This window comes from Vipera berus (assembly GCF_964194415.1).
Source record: "Vipera berus genome assembly, chromosome: 1".
In the NCBI taxonomy this organism is placed as follows: Eukaryota; Metazoa; Chordata; class Lepidosauria; order Squamata; family Viperidae; genus Vipera; species Vipera berus.
Window position 1 is genome coordinate 263,382,628 of NC_138202.1, and position 21,158 is coordinate 263,403,785.

The window sequence follows — 21,158 nt, forward strand, 5'->3', positions numbered from 1 at the left end:
TCGGCTGTGCAGTTGATGTGGATTATGAGAGGTTCATAAACTGGTTGTAGTTCAGTGTGTCTGTTGATGGAATTGTTTGTGGTATGCCAGGCTTCAATGAACTCACGAGCGTGGCGGGTGGTAGCGTGGCTGATGATTTCAGTGTTGCTCCAATTGAACTGGTGTCCAATATTTCCATGGGATGCACCAGGATCGGCAGTGGCCAACATTCATTCTGGGTCTCCATGATAGCAGGCTGTCCTCAGGTGCATTATAATGAAGGTTTAGTCATGATTAAGAAGGGTCCTCTTGGGTCAGGTCTTAGGGCTATCTCGTCTAGCATTCTGTATCCCACAATGACTAAGTGGATGCAGTAGGGAGGCTCACATTTCTTATTTCTATTTCTTATTAATCTTATTAATCTTCCCCCACCACCCATCCCTTTCCAAGTTGGGCAGATGCCATCAGTTTGGCTATATTTGAAATTTTCTATCTCTCTGTGTGGTCTTATCCTTCATTATCAGCAGTCTAAAATGATTTGGAATAATATTTCAGATTCCCCCAGGACAGATATATGCCAGGTAAAACACAAGTCTTTGCTGTTGTAGAGTTTTTTGTCCTTGGAACTCAATCCAGCATAGCTCCCTGCTCAAATCTTTTGAGAATCCAGCCAGGACTGTATTTTATTTTTTTAATTTATTTATTGTTTTTTTTTTAAAAAAAATCCAGTTGAAGAGGGAGAGTGTGTTCAAGATATATAGCTGACTTTTCTACATTTTACATTTTTATTCTTTGTTGTGCAATTTTGTTGCATTTCAAATGGTTTGTAAACTGCTTGGGAAAGTCGCCACACCGAAGGAATGTTTTTCTTGAATGTTCATAAATTTTGTAGATTCGCTACCTTGATTCTTCCAGCAGATTACATGAGGGGCTGAATCACATACCACACATCTGTCCTTCTGATTTTATGAATGCAGCATCAGCTGCTGCATCAGCTCATGCACGTGCCAGATAATATTCTATATCAAAGAATATAGAGAGCGCTTTCATCTTTTCATATCATCTCAACATTTATTTCTGGTGGTGTCTGCTGGCCTATTTTACTACTGATCCTCAGTTGTGAGGAAATGTCCAGCAATGATCATTTTACACACTGTACATCATCCTTAAGTGACTGTCAATCTAAAGGTGAGCACTGGAGAAATGAAACTATGAAGTAAAAAGCAGTAAAGGAAACTGACAAGATGGAGGGCCATAGATTGCACAAACATGTAGTGTTGCAAACAACATAAAACAGTTTAGAGAAGCTCAACTATAGGTTAATAGTTCTCCTGCACGCCATACAGTTAGCACTATACTAAGATTGCAGGAATGAATGAAATGGTGTGTTAATCTATATTTTAAAATTTTTATTTATTTATTAAATTTGTACACCATGCATCCCACCTAAATGGCAGTTTATGACTTCATATACATAATCTATATAATATGATCAGGCAATCATCCTTAAACTTGTTGATGACTCTGCTAACAGTTGAAACATTATTCTGGGGGGTATGCCATGTATAGAATAATATATATTAAATAAAGAAATGTGTAAAATATAAAATATTATTATTCTAAGAATTCTGGAATAGATAATGGATCAAAAAGTCAATAACATGCAAACTGAATCCAGGATATCAAAGAATTTTCAGTTTACAATGGGATCTGTTTAATGCATTTTGGATGGATAATGATTTTACTGGCCATCAAAAGTCTTAGTATATCCAATTCTTTCTTACTAGCCAATTTGTAGTTGAGCGACAGATGTGTACACAAGCTAATTCTGATATCAGCCAGTCTTACATCTGGCAAAGATACTACTTCTGTACGCTTCACTCAATACTTCACAGCCACCATAAAAACCAAGGAACAGTTTTTAAATTACAATCTACTGTATAGCAATATGCTATCATGATTTCCTTTGAGAGGCATCAGTCTATAATCTCACTGCATTCTTCCACCAACAGTTGATTTCGTCAAGTATGAAGAATTCAGCTCCAGAATTCTCAGGCTAACATGGATATTTCTTAAAATTGTGCTCTTTGCATGATGTACTGTATGTGTCTGAATGTATCATTAACCATTATATTGGGGGCGTGGGGGAGGAATTACAATAATGATTTTAAAATCTTCCAGGGAACAATATTGCTCAGTTATCTGCAGTGCTTTTTTTGTAAAAGAAAAAGGTGCCGGAACTCACACATGTCATATAACCCACCTTGCCTACCCTACAAGGTTCCATCCAAAAAAGGTGCCGGAACTCCGTTCTGAGCGTTCTATGAGAAAAAAGGCCCTGGTTATCTGTAGCTCAGCACTTGGGCATGTCTCCTTGTTTTCATGATAACTAGAAGCATTCAGTCTACCAAATATATTCTGTATCATCTGAAATCCTTTACATTTTTATAGTATGTTACCTCTTCTAAATTTCATACGGCTGACATTGACTAATGAATCTTCTCAAACTCCAGAGAAAGACTGGTTACAGATCATCATCATCTCATTTTACAGGTGAATGTACTACCACTCAGATCATTCTCCCTGTGCCAAGAAATAGGGTTCCATGGAAAACAGACAGGAGACATAAGAGACATGGATGTGATTTAAAAGGTGAACTAATCAGGTTTCATTCTTATTTCATTCTTCATTCTCTATAGTGCCAGTTAATACGTACATTTCTTTCTTTTAAAAAAAGAGTGATGTTGCAAACAAGATGGTTGGATGAACATCCAGTTAGCAGTGAAAATGATTTGTCTGAAATCTTTGAATGCCACTATCTCTCAACTATATTGATTTTTCTGTTTTCTATAGCAAACTACTAGCCATGATTTACTTATATAAAGCTCCCGTTTAGGAATAGGTTCCTGTTCAGGAATAGTCAGGGCTGAAATCCAGGGTTTTGCAAGGATATCTTTATCCTTCCTAAGTTGAACCTTGGAAGTAGCAGATATTGGAAAAAGAGAAAAACAGGACCAACATCAGCATCTGGACTGGAACATCTGGGGCTGTCATTGCTGCCACCTTTCTTCTATTTTTTTTTTTTTAGATTATCGGGGAACCAGGCAGGCCTGTAAAGTTTGTACGTTTTATAATTTTGTTTATAATACATATTATCCTTTCCAATACCATTTTTTTCATATTCTTTAGAAAACACTCAGGATAAAAGAAAAAAAAATCCATTTTTCTTTTGGTAGTCATAATAGTTTTCTGATTTTAATGAGTTTAAACTGTAAAACTACATATGCTTAGAGATCTTTTTCCCCCCAAACTAAGTTAGCAATCTTTTCTTTTGTCTCTCTGTTTATGCTTTAATACAATGTATCAGAAATGTACAAATACTTGTCAAACAAGAAATGATTCAGGGAAGGAGTAGAGACATGCTAACTATGAGTATCAAAACTGAAGTAACATGTGCAGCTGTCTTGAGGCGGAGTCCTGTGTCTTGTGTAAGATCATTTAGTTCATGGTCAAGACTAGCCTTGAAGAACCACTTCCTGAAGTAGGAGCAAGATCAAAAGATTCCCCACCATGCCAGTCCAGCAATCGCACACCTTCCCCAACCCCAGTGGCAGCAGCAGTGCACTCATTATCTGGCTAGCCACCATGCTGGCTGTCCTGCAAGGAGGTGCTCAGGTTTTTTTACATTATTGTGGGGTAACTGTGATGGCTCACTGTGCAGACAGATGCCATTGCTATATAAGTATCTGTTGCTTCAGAGTGATGACGATAGAGCAGACAACTTAAGAGAAACGTTACCCACACAATTGAGTGAGATCGCTGGGTTCCAGGCCATCTCTGAAGATCTCGACACAAACAATGGATTTTTAATAGATTATATTTGTTCATGATAAAGTACTGGTAATCTGTCTCGCAGATACCTTACATCAATATATCTAACTTGTCTTCCCCTCCTCCCCACCCCCAGCCTTATCCTACACTGGATGAAATAAGCAGCTCTTAAAAATTCATGTGTCAGGTGCAACAAATCAGCACCATCCATTAGCCTGCAGCTTACATGATTTATTCAAGCCTATACACAATAATCTAGCCAACAAAATTTGAGCACTAAACTGGTGACAGATAAGGATCAATGGAATTCAGAAGGAGTTAGACTTGGACTGTTTGTGGAAACATAATGATTCTAAGCTGATGACGCATTTAACTCTGTCTGCCAGCTCTGCCTGCTCTTCTCCTACATCATGCCTTGTAATAAAATGTTTTAGTTGGAACAGATTCTTTCTGATTTATGAGAGGCTGGGGCATTGCCCTTGCTCAGAGTGGGGTGCTCAGAAATCAAGAGGTGGGGGCTTTGCTTCAATTCACCCATTTCGCCACCTTCTGCTCAAAGCGAACATTTCAGTTCATATGAAGGTGGGGTTGCCTGTTCCAAGTTTAAAATTATTTCACTACAACATTATTCCTGTTACCAGATATTTGGACATGAATTTTAGAAGAATCCTTCCTCCTACATTATCAATAGCATCCTGCTTGCCAGGAAGAAAAAATAAAAAATAAATGGAGCAAACTTTCAAACAAACTAATGAAGAGAGACACTCAAAATAGCTTGTTAGAACATGATTGAAGAAGCATTCCATGTTATTATCATAGCTGCATATTCCTATCTATGATGGCTTCCTTAGGGTTATAACTCCATAAGTTCATAAATTATTTAATTTCTATTAATGTGAAAAGAGCTAATTGGCCTCATCAATACAAACTTAGTTGTTGGGATTGCACAGCTTTTCTTACTTTTTTCTTTATAGATGATAATGAATTGATGACTGACTATAAAATTAGTATTCATCATTCACAGGCGTTAAGTACAAAGACATTTAATAGTTTCTCTGTTAATAGTTTATTTTTTGCATTAGGTTTTTTTTTTCTCTGAAAGTTGCACATTGATTTTTCTTACAAATGATGAGAAAATAGCCTGCCAAATAACTCTAATTCCTTGGGGATGTTTTCTCTGATAATCAGGAATTTGTTTTACATATTGTATTAAATGGTGTGTTTTTTTGGATAGCTGATAAATAACTGCCATATTTTGCATTCTCATAACCACTATTCTTCATTTTATTTATAAAGAGAAATGGCATTTATTAACTAGTGAAGATAATCAAATGTCTGATTCACTTTATTTTAATGGAAGCAGAGCTTCATTACCTTTAATGAAAATGTCTATTTCTATCAATTATAGATTCATTTTGCTCCGCTAAATACACATTCCAGCTTTATCCTAGTGGATGTCTTGTTTCTGCACAGTAAATCAGTGCACTTTTGTGTAACCTGTGCTGCAGAGAATATTTTCTGATCTGCTTTTGTTTTTTCCAATATATGCACCAGCTTGCATCTCATCTGAACTATAACATTAGCGAGCAGTCATTTCCAATATTGAAAATAGAATAGAGCTGGAAGGGACCCTGGAGGTCTTCTAGTCCAGCCCCCTACTCAAGCAGAAGAATCTACACCATCTCAGACAGGTGATTGTCTAGTCTCTTCTTAAAAATCTCCAATGATGGAGTGCTCAACAGTGGGACTCAACAGTGCATTGTAATTTACCTGGGAAGCTATACATTTCTGTTATTGTGTTTTATTGGAGACAATGAAGAAAATTATTTTATTGTTAATAAGCAGTGATTTAATAGCAATGAAGTTGTGTATGTGTATGTGAGTAGGGATAGGTCCCTGCAGTTCTCTTGGGAAGATTTCAGGATAGGGACCTATCCCTATACACATACACATAGATACCTACAAACTTTATTGCTTCATATATCAAGTGGGATCCATTTTATGACTGCCTTGGTCCACCTGCCATCAGTTCTTCTTGCTATGTGACCAGCCAGTTTTCATTTCAATTCTTTTACTCTCTTGATGATATTATATACTTTCATTTGTTCTCTAATCCATGTGCAGGTCTTTCCATCTTGCCTTGTAATGCCGAGCATGTATATTTCCATGGCTCTTTGCACCACTCAAATCTCTTGTATCGATTGTGAGGTTAGTGTCCATGTTTCACTGGCAGATGTTAGAGCAGGTAGTACACACTGATCAAAAACTTTTCTCTTCAGGCATAGAGGGAGGTTGTTCTTGAAAATCATGCTTAGTTTGCCAACTTCCTTTTTTGTATCAACTTCCAATGAGATATGTTGGCCAAGGTATATATAGTGTAATTGTTAAGGCATTATACATGCGCGCGCGCGCGCGCACACACACACACACACACACACACACACACACACACACATATATATATATATGCAAATTATTCAAATTGCTAATAAAATTTTGGGAGGCTGAGATGATCATTTTGAACTCTTTATGTTCTCATCAGTCAGTCATACCCTTTATCTGAGATTCGAACCTGGGCTGATTATATATTAGGCAGTTGTTTTAACTTCCTGAGCCACAGGTTCTTTCTCTCTTTTATTAGCTAGAAGGCAAGGCAAATGTGTGTTAAGTATTTGTCAAGGCTTTTTGAATGTACCTTGCTAATTAACTCTTTCATTCCTGTTTTGGCCTGACTCAAGGCTTATCCACAGGATATAGTCGACTTATGACAGCTCATTATTTGTGCAAATTATTCAAATTGCTAATAAAGAATTTTGGGAGGCTGAGATGATCATTTCGAACTCATTTCGAAGTCATACCCTTTATCTGAGATTCGAACCTATATATGAAGTTAGTAATGTTGTGTATTTACTAATTGTTATTATAGTGAGTTAAACAGAAGTTACAAGGGCTGAGGTAAAACCGCGGCAGCTTTTGACAGCTGTCAAAAGCTGCCGGGCGAAACCGCGCAAGCGCCAACAATTGACAGTTCAACACGCGCTACAGATGACAGCTCCGAGCTGTCAAAACCGGACGGCTCCGATTGGCGGAGACTACGGCGCGGGATCAGACTCACCCCTGATTGGTCAAGCCGCCGGCAGCTGTCAGTATAAATAGATGTCTTGTTCCCTTGTTCTTTGCCTGGTTCCGAATAAAAGTTAAACTGTTAACTTGCTGTCTCGCCTGCTTCTTGAGCAAAGCACTGGCGACGAAGGTGGGATGCTGCTTGCTTAGCTGAAGTCACTACCTAAGGGGAGAAGAGATTTTTTCCCTTAGCCGAGCTGGTCACTTGCTGAAGTCACTGGAAGTCAAACTTCCATTCAACGCAAGCAGCGGCACCTCAATTACAGACAGCATGACAAACCACGGCCACATTCGAGAATTCGATACCCGCCACCCAGAAGGCTGGGAATCGCATCTGGGCCAGGTAGAAGGGTACCTGGTAGTCAAGAAGATCACGGATGACCGGGCCAAGGCGGCCGCCCTCCTCTGGCTCAGCGGCCCCGCCGTTTATGATGCCGCTGTGGGAATCTTCACCCCGGAGCCGGTCGCCACCATCTCCTATGCAGACCTCACTGAGGGGCTGAGTAAATACTTCATGCCCCTCAAGTCAGAACTCTACTGGAGAGTGAACTTCGCTCGGAAACTCCAGCTTCCTGACGAGTCAGCAAATGACTTCATAACCAGGGTCAGACATGCCGCACGTCGGTGCCGGTTCCCGGATTTGGAAGACCGAATCCGGGACCAGATTGTCATAGGGCTCAAGGACGAACGGCTGAGGAAGAAGCTGATCGCCAAGCCTGAAATGACAATGACCGATGTGGCTAGGGAAGTCATCGCATACGAAGACTGCCACGGAGACGACCGACGGGTACCGGACAGCGGACCACGGGGGTCCGTGCACCAGGAAGACGGCAGGTTCAGCGGGTCTGAGGACGACGATGGCCCCTCAGATATTGACGCGGTGAAACGGCGGTTCGAGAAACTGAGGATGCAACGCAACTACAAGGGGGGCCCTGCCAACAATCAGAGGGGGCCCAACTTCCCGACAAACAGGGCGAAGTGTGCCAGTTGCGGCGGAAGCCACCCTAGGGCAACGTGCCGGTTCCGCAGTGCCAAATGCCACGGGTGCGGGAAGACAGGCCACCTCAAAGCCGTGTGCCGCAGCCGGAGCCGGGAAAACCTGCACGACCTGGAGGTGACAGCCGAAGGTATGGCCCCATATACACTCAGAGCTAGGCACAGCCCCAGAACCCCAGTGTCTAATGTAAGGGGGAGGGCGGAGAAACATACAGTCCACAGCATTCTTAAGCCCAAAATCAAGGTGGACGTCCGGATTCATGGAATTCCCTGTGAGATGGAGGTGGACTCTGGGTCCTCCGTCTCACTAATCTCATGGCAAACGTACAGGGACATTTGTAACCGAAGTAGGAAAAGGCCCGCCCTCAGACCCACCAAACTCCGCCTAGCCGACTTCCAGAAAACGCCCATTAAACTCCGGGGAAAAGCTTCCGTCCCCGTAGAGTTCAAAAAATTTAAAGGATCCCTTCCTATTTTGGTGACCCAAGAAAACAGAATAAGCCTGCTAGGATTAGACTGGTTTGAGGCACTAGGAATAGCGTTGACAGGTGTCAACGCCATTCAGCTGTCAAAATTGGAATCCGTCTGCTGTCAATTCGCGGACGTTTTTGACAGCTCACTAGGGAAATACACGGGACCGCCCGTATCACTTAAACTGAACCCAAATGTGATGCCTGTCAGAATCAAGGCCAGAAGGGTTCCCTTCGCCTTGAGGGAAAAAATAGAAGCGGAGCTTGACAGATTAACAAACTTAGGGGTCCTCGAACCGGTAGAAGGGGCCGAGTGGGAGACACCCATAGTGACCCCAGTTAAACCAAACGGCCAAATTAGATTATGTGCCGATTATAAAGCGACCCTCAACCTCGCTTTAAACGCACATGCCTACCCGGTACCGGCTGTCAAAGACATCCTCGCGGCCATCAAGTCAGGCGCCATATTTGCCAAGTTAGACTTGGCGCAGGCGTATTTACAGTTGCCTGTCACCCCTGACACCGCTTTGGCTCAAACAATAGTCACCCACAAGGGAGCATTCAAAATTAACCGCCTTCAATTCGGCATCTCTGCAGCCCCGGGAATCTTCCAGGAAATCATGGAGAAAACACTTAAGGGAATTCCCGGGGTCTGCCCATATTTTGACGACGTCCTAATTGCAGGGGAATCAGAAAATGACCTAGCGGACAAACTAACTAAGGTACTCCTAAGGTTCAGGAAGGCCGGTCTCAAATTAAAAAGAGACAAATGCTCCATCGGGGTGCCCTCAACAGAGTTCTTAGGTTTTAAAATAGACGCTAAGGGAATTCACCCCACGGACACAAAAATTAAAGCTATCAAAACAGCACCGACCCCCAAAAACAAACAAGAACTTCAGGCTTTCTTAGGGTTAGTCAACTTTTACCACACCTTCCTACCGCATAAAGCCTCCATTGCAGAACCCTTACATAGATTATTAGACAAGGGCAAACCTTGGACGTGGACCCCTGAGCATGATAAAAGTTTTAACCTCCTAAAAAACTTACTCTCCAGCAGCACAACGGTAGCCCTGTTTAACGATCAGCTGCCCTTATGTCTCGCCTGCGATGCCTCCCCGTATGGCATCGGAGCGGTCCTAAGCCATTTAACTAAAGAAGGAATACAGACCCCTGTAGCGTTCTATTCGAGAACGCTGTCAAAACCTGAGCGGAATTACGCTCAAATCGATAAAGAGGCTCTAGCTATAGTGGCCAGCGTAAAAAAATTTCATGATTACCTGTATGGTCGACCATTTACTATTTACACTGACCATAAGCCCCTATTAGGACTCTTTACAGTAAACAGGCTAACACCACAAATATTATCTCCCCGCATCCTGAGATGGTCTACATTTCTATCAGCCTATTCATACAAACTAGAATACAGGCCAGGGAAAACCATGGGCCATGCAGACGGCCTGAGCAGACTGCCGCAGCCAATTGTTGACCCAGACCCAGCACCAGCTGGAAGGATACTGGCTATCTCAGAACTGCCAGAATGCCCCTTAACTGTCAAAGATATCTCCGCAGCTACCGCGGGAGACAAAATCCTAGGCAGAGTCCTAGGCTATGTCACCACGGGCTGGCAATATGCACCCCAGGAACCACAATTCCAACCTTACTTCTTAAAACAAAAGGAATTATCCACCCATCAGGGATGTCTCTTATGGGGCTGCAGAGTAATCATCCCTGACAAACACAGGCTTAAGGTGCTAGATAGCCTCCACGAAGGGCACCCGGGCACCGTCAAAATGAAGGCTCTGGCCAGGAGCTATGTGTGGTGGCCGGGTATAGACAAACACATTGAGGCACACGTAGCTGGCTGCTATTCCTGCCAGCTGGTTAGAGCAGCTCAGCCACAGGCGCCCGTACATAGATGGGAAACGACAAAGTCACCTTGGTCCCGCATTCATATAGATTATGCAGGTCCGTTCCAGGGACAATCATTCCTAATTGTCGTAGACAGCTTTTCAAAATGGCTCGAAGTGGCGCCGGTAGCCAATACAACCTCCTCGGCCACTATACAAGTTTTAAGGGGATTATTCGCCACTCACGGCCTCCCTGATGTTATAGTTTCCGATAACGGGCCCCAATTTACCTCCTACGAATTCCAGAGTTTCACAACGGCGAACTCTATTAGGCACACCACCTCGGCTCCCTTTCACCCATCATCGAACGGCTTGGCAGAGGTGATGGTAAAATCAACCAAGGAGGCCCTGCGCAAGATCATCTCCGGCAACTGGCACCAACGACTGGCACAATTTCTTCTCTCCCAACACACCACGCCTTGCACAACTACCGGAAAGTCCCCAGCAGAGCTTCGCTGGGGCAAAAGATTGACCACCAGACTGGACCGTCTCCACCCAGACAGATCCCCTCCAGACCCAGACCTACCCCTCCATCATAGAACTCTCACCACTGGGCAAGCTGTCTGGGCGAGAAACTACGGGGGAGGAAACAAATGGACACAAGGGGTGGTCATCGAACAAACAGGCCCTTTGTCTTACATCATTGACATCGGACAAAATATACACATCCGCAGACACATAGACCAACTACGCCAACGCAGTCCTCAAACTATAAGGGGAAGGGGTGACGACGAAATACCGACAGAAGCACCGGCGCAAAGACTGGCACGCCAAAACTCCCCTGACCGGAACATACCATTTCAACACCCCACTCCAATCAACGCAGATCCAGCAGAGCCAAACCCCCCACCCCCGGAGCCAACCCAAGAAGCACCAAGAGAACCAGAACATACTACCGAGACTACCCCCCGGCGCTCCGAGAGATTAAAGAAACCTCCCACATACCTGAAAGACTACGAATGGGGAAACCCAAAAAAGAAACAGTTGGGGTAAATTCAACTCAATCAGAGGGAGGGGGAAGGGGTGTTGTGTATTTACTAATTGTTATTATAGTGAGTTAAACAGAAGTTACAAGGGCTGAGGTAAAACCGCGGCAGCTTTTGACAGCTGTCAAAAGCTGCCGGGCGAAACCGCGCAAGCGCCAACAATTGACAGTTCAACACGCGCTACAGATGACAGCTCCGAGCTGTCAAAACCGGATGGCTCCGATTGGCGGAGACTACGGCGCGGGATCAGACTCACCCCTGATTGGTCAAGCCGCCGGCAGCTGTCAGTATAAATAGATGTCTTGTTCCCTTGTTCTTTGCCTGGTTCCGAATAAAAGTTAAACTGTTAACTTGCTGTCTCGCCTGCTTCTTGAGCAAAGCAAGTAAAAATAAAAATGATGAACTCCGGGATATAAGAGAAAATTCTTCTTCATTGCTGAGCTTTCGTCAACAAGCTGTGCCCTTGCTCTAATGATGTCAACAGCTTGTCGACGAAAGATCAGCAATAAAGAAGAATTTTCTCTTATATCCCGGAGTTCATTGTTTTTATTTTTACTAACTTCAAATGTCTACACCCGAGATTCCAGTTTTTAAATTTATTAAATATAGTATTTAATAAATACTATATTTAATATAAGGAAAGAGAGTGCCACAACACACATACACACCAACACACAAAGAACGTCCAAATACAGCAAGATCAACTAAATCAGATAACAGAAAGCAGGGGCGGCATATAAATAAACAAAAAACATTGGTGTGGCTAGTCCAGGGATCAGATAACGATCAGTGGATAAGCACCGGAAAAAAGTCGTATGTGCAGGTGAATTGGGGCGGGGAGCTGTTTGCAGAAATCACGGAAGGGAGTCAAGAGGGAAACCCAGGCATAGCACAGAATGGCCAATCACAGGCAAGGAGGGTAGAGAAGGAAGACACAGAGAACAAGGAAATACAAATACCAACAGCTATGACATTGGATGAGGAACAGCAAAAGAAAACAAGACCAGTTAAGGTAGTCAAACCAAAACAGATAGGGAGGAGAATTTTTTAAAAAAGGGGACAGTAAGACCGGATTGCAAGGGAAGCGATGTGAGACAGTCAGAACAATCGCAATTGGCTAGAGCAAGGTCCATCGCACGGCCAATGAGCAGAGCACGGAACCAAACAGGCTTAACAACGGTTTTTCAAACCTTCAATGTTTTTTCTCTGATGACACTGGCAGAGGACCAGCGAAAGCTTAGATTAGGTAGATATACTCTAAACAGTTACTTTTTATTGTTTATTATGATCTTTCAGCAATAAACGACTGTTTTATCCATCCCGGTGTTCGAAGATTTTATACTTTAAATATATATAAGTATATTTATATATATGTATGTATATCCTGTATTTTTCCATTGTCAACTCAACACTGTACCTGCTTATCAATAAGCAATAGAATGGAGGAAGTTAATGAAAGTCATTGCTCTGATGTGCTCACTTTGCTTCTTTCACAATAATGTGGTACTTTTATTGCCATTCCCAAATCCAACAAGAAGGTAAAAAAAATAAAATGAAAATGAAAACATGCTCCTTTCTCAGACACATCGTGTACTCATTAGCACAGCTATAACCGCTTTCTAACCTGTTAGCAAAAATAGGGCCAAAACAAAAATTTGTAGTTCTAAAAAAAAGGCTAAAAAAAAAAGCCGGTGCCCCATCTGAGGACATGATTGGATCAGGCCAGAATTCAGGACTACCTATGGGCAGGCGAGTTGGGTCGAAGTGCAGCCAAGCCTCAGTTGAAATGCAAATGGATACTCTGCATTGGAAAAACATTGAGATAATTCTGGGATGAGCTATTTGATGAGAAAAGTGGATCAACAGAAGAGAATTAACTTAGAAACCTTTGGGAATTTGAGTGGCATAGAAACCATAACAGACAAGCACAGAAACAAATGGTTGGAGGCAAAAGCCAGCAGCTAGTCAAGGCGAAACATAAAATAGGCTGACCTTTCTCTCCCATTTCCTTCTGCTGAACATTTGAAATCAACTGGATGAATTTATGATCATATGCTGAGAGCTAAACCAAGCTGAGTACATAATTACAATGCAGAGGTGTCCCAGAAAGTAGACAAAATACTCATAATGCAGTTTTACTTGACTTGAAAAGATTTACCCAATTAGATTTCAGTGATTTTATCAGATATTCACTACATTTGAGGTGAAAAGTAGAATCATCAAGAAATAGATGAAGGTAAAAAAACAACTAACTATTAAGGAGAAGGAAGTGAAATATACATATACACATACACATACAGTATACATAGAAAGAGGAAGTTCCTTTTTGTCTTTTAAACCCATTGACCTGCATTACTCAAGTCCAGCATATGGAGGGGGAGATATATAGTTTAAAAAAGGCATATAAGATCTAAAATAATAGTAATTTTGAAAAGATAAAAAAGATAGCACAAGAGTAGTCCTCAACTAATGACCAAATCGAGACCAGACAATTTATTGTTAAGTAATATCAAGTGCTTACAATCTAACTTGTTAATCTAAGCATCAGACCTTTGCAAATATGTTAACACCAAACAAAAAGCAAAAGGAAATTGTGTTCTTTCTGTTGGATCGCTAGCAGCATTTTATCTCTGCAGTGTAACATCCTCCTTTTCCAATCTTGATGCACACCCCAATCTCCCTAGTGCTATTTCCCCAGGATACCATTGTTTCTCCTGCTTTTTTTTTATTTTTTCCAGCTCTTTGGGTGATCGTGGTTTTCATCCATTACTGAGAAAAAAACATCTTTCATGTTTGCTGGGTTTCAGCTTCATTATTGAGTGATTATGATTATATGGATAGAAACAGGGACTGAACGGAGGACAGGTTGGAAAAACACCACCTCTCTGAATGAATGAAACTGTGCCTGAGAGGAAATAAAAATTGGGAACACCCCCCCACCCCCAAATACTGATTGGTAATTGCTGCTAGCAAAATAACATTTGTAAATAATAAGATTCCTTCCTTCCTTCCTTCCTTCCTTCCTTCCTTCCTTCCTCCCTCCCTCCCTCCCTCCCTCCCTCCCTCCCTCCCTCCCTCCCTCCCTCCCTCCCTCCCTCCTTTCTTTCTTTCTTTCTTTCTTTCTTTCTTTCTTTCTTTCTTTCTTTCTTTCTTTCTTTCTTTCTTTCTTTCTTTCTTTCCTGGATGAACAAAGAGCAAAATTATTTTTAAAAGCATATTAAAGAGCACAATCATAGGGAAATACTATGTCTGTAAACATCTTGGGACCAACCCATGATCTTTCTATCACCTTCCATTTCTCACAGAAATGTGATGTTTTAATGTTTGTTTCACCCCCACATATTAAACCCAGCAGATTTAGTCTTCCTCCCTCACCCCTCTGCCCAGCCAGCAGGAACCACATTGCTGAAAAATGCCATCACCACAGAGCGTCATACAGAAAAGGCTCCAGAGTAAAGATCAACCAGGATGAAGTATAAATGGGACAATTACATATTTTCTGCTGAGGGCCTATTTGCCAGCTGTCACTCACATCAGATGCAGATATGTTCTCCTCTTTGTATTTTCTCAGAGGCAAAGAAGTTTCAGGTTTTTTTAGGTTTCTATGGAAAATTGTATGTAAAGTTTCAGAATACATAATGGTTCGTTTACAGCATGAGAAAAATACAAATGGTTAAAAAAAAGAATAAAATGTGATTTCTCTAGGTCTGAGCAAGGGCCCTCATGGATACATATTTGAAAGAATGACACAAGGACACTCAGAATATGGCTGCCATTTGGATGTCCTAAATATCCATTTCCCAGAAGGCAAATTGGTATGATTGTTCCCCCATTTCCCGAGGATGCTTCCTACCATATCAGTTTACAGTTGGGTTTTTTTATGTCAAACAAAATACTGCTGTAGCCTAGCATTATTTCTATTTTTTAAACATGATCTTGGAGCCATTTGGGACCTATCTTCTTCTCCTGATATCATCAAGTGATGGTTGAAGCTGACAATTTGCTTTGTGGCATGCTAACCTCTCATTTATCTTTAAATAAATCAATCTTAAGTGGGGAAAACTGGGAAGGAGGGAATGAAAGTAGTTCACTGGTGCATATGGACATCATGTTGGGTTGAGGACCAGAGGTTCCCCAGACTAGTGCCTCAAATGTTTCAGAACTATAACTTCCCAAATTTCCAGCTAACCAGGCTTTTCTCCCATGTCTTTGGGATCTACTTATTCAGAGGTATCCACAGGAGAGAGAGTGTTGAAAAACAAATGAAGGTGGGACACATTGTTGCCCATACAAAAAAAGAGGTGGTGCTCTGTTCACATAGTTACGGCCTTTACCTTGACTTTTTTGACCCTTTCCTTGTGGACATCCCTGTACTTACAATAGCTAGTATCAAGTATATATGAAGTTCCAACTTATAGAATGTAAGTACATTATCAGGATGAAACCAGTCAGAAATCACTACTACCATTTCATTCAACATACTCATCCATTCAACTGTTAGTTTACTAACAATGAAAGAAACTAGACATTAACCATGGAACCATCTCATTTAGATAAGCTCAACACAAGCATACCTATTAGCAAAGTTTCTCTTCCTATATGTCAAAAAAAAATAAAAATAAAATGGGGTGGGGTGGAGGTGGTGTCCTCCACTGTTTTATTATAAAGACCCAGAATCAAAGAATTGGAAAGTAGCTTATTTAGCCCAACCCAACGGTCAGTACAGAATCCACCACAGCAGAGCATTTTTGATAGATAACCATGCAGTTTTTGTTTGAAGACGTTTGTAAAATAGAACAGTAGGGATTCTAGTCATGACATGTTTTGTCAACTATGACTCTTGAAACCAAAGCAGATACAATATAAATAAATATCAAGAAGCTGTATATCTAGCTTGCTCCAGTTAATAAAGGGAACATAGTAAAATGGATGGGAAGAGGCAATACATTAGCTCTTCTTAGAAATGCTTTACAAAGCAAAAAGAAGCATATGCATTGCATTAACTATTTTTTTAGTTACCTCCTTGAGATTAAAACACAGAAGAGAAAAAATAACATCTGATCAGAATTCCTGCTCCCTTTCACTTGTGAAGTAATTAAAATATAATCACATATGTAGCCAACTACTACATATTTATAAAGCATCTGGCCCTTAGTCATCACTAAACCAATTTAGAGCTTTTTACTGTATCTATTACAAGCGCCACTTAAATTAAATCCACAATTTAAATAAAGTAACTTAATTTGAGCTAAAGCCTGCTAAAAAATAAAACCAAACAACACATGGTTAGTATCACTTGATTCTGCAACACTTTGTCAAATGGGCACAGTCCCAGAGTTAAGTATGCTTAATTTGAGAAAGTACTGCAACCAATTTCCATAAATCCAGATTCAAAGGATATTGTGCTATAATACAGCAATGAACACACTGTGCATGAATGCCTGGGAGGAAAGACACTAGCTCTAATCAAGCCAGACTTTTCTATAAAGCCCTATGTATACTGCATTAACAAACTGGTTTTTTAAAAATATTCATTTTAGTGTCTAGAGTTCCTCCTTTGTAATCCTTTCCATGCCTTGCTAAACAATATATCAATTTCAGATGGCCTATTAAATTTGTTATGTGGAAATTATTGGTGCCTTTTAGAATTAGAATTATAAACACATATATATTCCTCAATGGCTAACATGACAAGAAAAATTCAGAATGATTTCACTTTACATACCCCATTAATAACACCCAGCATCTTTGACAGTAATATATGGTAAGATTACTTCTTCCACACTAGGCTCGCTTCCTTGGGATTTAGAGGCACAAAGACAAATGGCCAGTTTAGATAATGCCGTTTGTAGTCCCAGCAACACTGCCTGGGGACTAGACTTGGGGAGTTACTGAGACTGTAATATGTGCATACAAATGTTTTAATCGGCAACAGATTGCAACAAAGACATGCAAAAGAGCCCCAAGAATCTAAGCCACAATAGGTTGGTCACGGGAATTATTTCAGGTATATTTTTATGCTGCTTTCTCATCAGTCCCCAGAAAGATTAAGACCACTTCACAGGTTCACCAGGGAGGCGTTACTTAATGACCCCTAAGAATTTTAGAAGTTGGTACATTCCAACAACTCTCTGCCTACTCAATGAATGTATTCAGATCCCCCCTAACCAACTTGCTCAGACTGAAGAAATTACTTGGATAAACAGTGAAATATTTCAAACCAACAAGAAAATAAGTCCAGTTGCCATAATTCAACATTGACACAATTTTACCTGGATGACTGAGAATCTTCATCAACGTACTTTAGGTACAATTGCTTAAAACTTTTCAAATCCAGGATCTGATTTTATCTTCACCTTGCAACAATAGATCCGGTTTTCCTCTTGCCTTCCCTGCTCTTTAAAATTAATCTCCCAAAGGATTATTTTAATCCCCCCAATCTGTTTTTTTCTTTCCCCTGCCCTGAAAGTTGCCATCTTGGTGGTCTCCAAGCTATCCACAAAACTCCCAGTTCTCTCTCACTTGGCTCAATTTCCAAGGTATTGGTGGTGATGGAGAAGGAGTGCCAGTGCTTTGCCAAGAATTATTTAAAAAAATAAATAAAAACTAGTGGTTTTCTCCCACTCCCCCACACAATCTGTTTGCTGTAAACTCAACAGAAGGTCTTAAACCTAGAGCAATCTGTCTGCTGGGAGTATGGAGAGAGTGCACGGACTTTGGGATTTCTATTTTACAACTAACCTTTAAATGGGCGAACTTATGGGGAAGAGCAGCAAAAATCCTCTTTTAGAAAATCACTTTGCCATCCGGAATGCTAAATTAATGCTTTGGAGAAAGAAATGAAAGTGAGGGCAATGAGGTAGAGAAAATCTGGTAGTTCAGGAAGAGCATCAGCTTACTGGATCCGGCTTTATGGAAGGAACACTGTGCAAGAGAGAAGCACACGGATTGATTGGTTACCACAAAAACAGGATGCAGAAAAGAAATTTAGTGAAGCCTTAATTACAGGTTGGGCATGGTTTAGAGTTTTATAAAGTGACTGGCATGCAAATTTATAGTAGTCAAGTACATTCTACAGCAATGCTCTTAAGATGGAAAGGCTCTCGGTTACAGAGCATTCAAAGTTTATGGAAACAAATTTTCACAATTAGTTTGACATAAATTTGCTTCTACAATTTAGCATCTTTTCTCACAATCATCTCTATTCATAAGGAAAAAATAGTTTTTTCCCCTCCCATACACAGAGTTTTATATGAAACCTTTGTATTTCTTGCATGGTATTGATTTTATTTTACATTCATGGAATTGCAATACTGGAAATAAAAATTATTACAGAAACCATCCAGCATTTTTAAAAAATGTGATATTGGCTATATACTATGGTCAAATCATCACGCTACAATCCTGTAATCATGATTTTGTGCCATAACAAAAAGATTACACAGCTTTCTTTCCCCCCCCCATATAATGTATCTTTTGTTCTTCGCTTCTTACAGAACCAGTTAAACATTTTCCTAAAAAATGTGCAGTTCCTTTCTGTTATTCAGATACATGTAACCTCAATCTTCACACTTCCCTTTTGCATTTCTGCTAGGCTGATGCCTTTTATTTAAAGAATACCCCACAATGCTGGTCTTTTATATCTAGTTTTTAAAGGACAATCAAATGTATGTACAGGTAGTCCTTGCTTAACAACAGCCAGGACACAAATTCCCATTACTAAGTGATGTGGTCAGAAAGTGTGAAAATCACATGACCACAACAATTAGCAATCCTCCCCTAGTCCTCACTGACATCATTAAGTGACAAACATGGGTCATTAAGTGAGGACCGCATGTGACTACAGGGCATGACTTCCTGTCGGCTTCCACCAAGCAAAATCAATAGGGAAGCTTTTTAGAAGGTCCAGCAAGTCAGGGGAGAAGATGCTATGGCATTGCTTGAATGCAGCTACGTAGGTGAGAGGGGTGCTGCAGTGCTCTTTTCCTACTCTCTGGAAGAGGAGAGAGGAAGGGAAGCAGTTTCAGCAGATTCTGTTAATGCAATGCAACCTTACAATATAGATAGTGTTAACACCCATGGTCTTGGTTTCCTGGTCTGGACTATCTCAAACTTGCAAGTCTGAAAGTGCTTCCCCTCTCTATGCCTTTACCTTTCAGAGAACTAGGGAGAGTCGATTCTGAGGAGCTTACTCAAATTACATTCCCTGCATTGGGCTCAGATTTCTCTAATCCGACCATTACCAAGGTTGGGGCTTTTCCTCATCTCTCTCTTGGTTATTCCTACAGCCCATTACAAAAAGAAAGGCCATAGTAAATTGCGTGATTCTCTGCTGCTAGGTGCAGGTAAATGGTTTATTAATGGTGTCTAATCTTAAAGATAACAGAGTGAGCGCCTGTTACTCGTCCCAGCTTCTGCCAACCTAGCAGTTCGAAAGCACGTAAAAATGCAAGTAGAAAAATAGGGACCACTACGGTGGGAAGGTAACAGCATTCCGTGTGCCTTTGGCGTCTATTCATGCCGGCCACATGACCACGGAGACGTCCTCAGACAAGCGCTGGCTCTTCAGCTTTGAAACGGAGATGAGCACCGGCCGCTAGAGTCAGAAACGACTAGCACGCATGTGCGGGGGAACCTTTACCTTTACCTTAATCTTAAAGGTGTTGTTCTTACCCTTGCCCGAAGATCAGTACACTCCTTCTATCTGGGATGGTCATCCTCTTCCACTGGGCATGCAGCTTTGGGACGGACGCACATGGAGTGGTGAGGGAGGAAGGGGACACCCGCCTAGCCAGCCAGATCAGCCGAATGAACCCTGGCGATCAATGGGTTGACAGATGTCGCAGCCAGATCACCCTCACATCCAGGTGTTGTTCTTAAATCTCAGAAGACAGGCCTAAAGGATCTGATGTTGTGGAGCCCAGCTGGAAGATCAGTCTCCTGTCTATGCTGGTAAGCATCTAATTAGCCTAATCTACAGAATGCTGTACTAGATGGACTAGATTCAATCTTACATTCTCATAAGAGCAACCTAGGTAAGGAATGTAATGCAGTGTAATGTAAGCATCTTCTGACAATAAAATGATGCCGCAACTTTGCTGAAGGACTGGGCCCTTGAATGAAGGAAAGGCTGAGTGGTTTCCGTAGCTGGTTTCTGTAGCGCATGAGGCTGCAAAGAAGATGAGTCATTTGCAGTGGTATTAAGTAATCCAAGCCATTTTAGAATTGAAGACAAAAAGTACTATTGGTGTTCCATGATGGATGAAAAATTTTGATTGAAAAAAAGAAAGAAAGGATGTTTGCTGTTATATTCCCTTGCACAGTCACTTCTACCAGTTTGAAATGTTTGATTAAGTAACCGGTATACTGAGTTGCCTGGTGAATAGGTGGCTATGTACATTGAATAATACATGCATTTATAAAATTTGATTTTTTTAAAAAAGAATCTTTTGTAGTACAAGAGTGGTGTTGACAGCTAGTTACCCAGAACAGGAATATGTTTCTGAGAGAAATATGGCTTAACAAATGACAGGAGTATTTGTGAAGTTCTTAAATAAATGTAATCTAGCAAAGGCAGGACAACAATAGCAAATGGGATGCCAGCATGAGAGACTTGCCTGTATAAAATCAAAGAGATATTCCTCAAGGGAATTCAGAACAGATGTAAAAAGATCTGATAATAAAACGAATGTGACTGAAACAGGCTTAAATGAACATTCAGATAAAGTTAACTGATATAGCTATAGGCCTCAAGACATTTGACAAACGAGAGTTAGCTTGCATTGTAAAATTAAAAAGATGCTCGGAAGGCATATAGAAAAGTATTACTGGTAAAAACATAAAACAAGAAGATAGCTTTAAAAAAA